Source organism: Astyanax mexicanus, chromosome 3 (genome assembly GCF_023375975.1).
Source record: "Astyanax mexicanus isolate ESR-SI-001 chromosome 3, AstMex3_surface, whole genome shotgun sequence".
In the NCBI taxonomy this organism is placed as follows: Eukaryota; Metazoa; Chordata; class Actinopteri; order Characiformes; family Acestrorhamphidae; genus Astyanax; species Astyanax mexicanus.
This window is the reverse complement of record NC_064410.1, coordinates 20,720,572-20,722,475: the sequence shown is the minus strand read 5'-3', so window position 1 is coordinate 20,722,475 and position 1,904 is coordinate 20,720,572. Positions and strand designations below refer to the sequence as shown.

The 1,904-nt window shown below is 41.1% G+C and overlaps 1 pseudogene; it reads left to right on the top strand.

The window, feature by feature from the left end:
* Positions 1-262: 262 nt before the first annotated feature.
* Positions 263-1,633, top strand: LOC103045786 (trifunctional enzyme subunit alpha, mitochondrial-like; annotated as a pseudogene).
* The last annotated feature ends 271 nt before the right edge of the window (positions 1,634-1,904 follow it).

The window sequence follows — 1,904 nt, the reverse complement described above, 5'->3', positions numbered from 1 at the left end:
GTATTATATTATGTGAGATAAAGCATTATATTATAAAAGTGTTAAAGTATTATATTATGTGTGATAAAGCATTATATTATAAAAGTGTTAAAGTATTATATTATGTGTAATAAAGCATTATATTATAAAAATGTGAAAGCATTAAAAACATAATTCAAAGGTGAACACGCTGTCAGTTAGTGGAGTTTATGGATGAAATTTGAAATGGTAATGCAGTCACAAGTTTTGTAGTGATCTCCTCCAAGCCTGACTGTTAATTGCAGGGGTCGACATAAACATGATCCAGGACTGTAAAACTGCAGGGGAAGCAACTCTCCTCTCTCAGGAGGGGCAGAAGATGATGAAGAAAATTGAGAAGTCCCTCAAACCTATTGTTGCTGCTATTAATGGATCATGTCTTAGTGGGGGATTGGAGTTTGCCATTGCCTGCCACTACAGAGTGGGCACGGACAGCCCCCCTGAGGTCCTGCAGGGTCTTCTGCCTGGTGCTGGTGGTACACAAAGACTACCTAAAATGATTGGACTTCCTTCTGCCTTGATGCTAACTGGAAGGAACATCCAGGCAGAAAAAGCTAAAAGATTGGGTCTGGTGCATCAGGTGGTCAACATGCTAGATCCTGGATTGAATAGCCCAGAGGAGGGAACTACTGAATATTTGGAGAAAATAGCTGTTGACTGCACTTGTGGAATTGCTAAATTGGAAACCGCACTCACTGTAGAAAACAGCGGGATGCAGAAAATAGAAAAGTACATTTTGAGCTTTGGATTGCTTTAAAAGGTGATGTACAGGACTGTGGGGAAACGAGCTCTGGAACAGACCAAAAGGTTGTACCCTGCACCTCTAAAAATCATCAAGAGCATAAAGCTGGTATGGAGCAGGGATCAGAAGCTGGATACCAATGAATTAGAAATGAGCTCCCAATCAAATGCACTGATTGGACTGTACCAGGGCAAAGTCGCTTGTAAGAAGAACAGATTCAGAGTTCCTGAGAAGAAGGTGAAACCACTGGCTATCTTAGGAGCAATGGCGGTTCCGGGGTGGTTCTGAAAGGGACAGGATGCTCTCCAGGCTTACAGAACAATTGGACTACAGTGGCTTCCAGAATGCAAACATGGTTATTGAGGCTGTGTTTTAGCATTTGCACACCAAACACAAAGTGCTACAAGAGGTTGAAGCTGTCATTCCTCCACACTGTATATTTGCCTCCAAAACATCAGCAGTCCTAATCACAGATATTGCAGAGGCCAGTAAATGACCAGAGAAGGTAATTTGGAATGCACTGCTTTGCACCAGTAAACAAAAAACGGACCCGGCTTCTAAACCACTAGATGTTTAGCTCCCATGTTAAATGAAGCTGTCGGGGTCCTGCAGGAAGGAGTCAACATCAAGAAGCTGGATTTACTGACCAAAAGCTTTGGGTTTCCATTGGGTGCTGCTTCTCTGGAAGATGAAGTGGGCATTGATGTGCTTATCAATGCGGCTGAGGAACTGGGCAAAGCTTTTGGCTCTAGAATCTGTGGAGGAAACATATCTGGTAAGGGATTTTACAGGATTCTACGGGCCTGGCTACAAAGAAGGGCCCCTGTGCTATGGGAGCCAGGTCACTCCATGCCAACTTTTAACTTTGCTTAATCATGCAAATGATCCAAGCTAAACTTTTTACAAGGGACCTAATTATGCCAATAATACTGATGTTATTTCCCATGTTTCTGTCTGATCATGGAATATGGATAATGTTTAGTGTCTATATAACTATTAATGCAAAATAGCATTATTTGTGTGTTTAAAAGAGGCAGTTTAAGTGAACACCATGTTACAAACCAAGACACCTAGCAATGATAATTACAGGTTTTCAGTTTGACATTTAAAATATTTAATTGTTGTCTTTTTTTTTTTTTTGTCT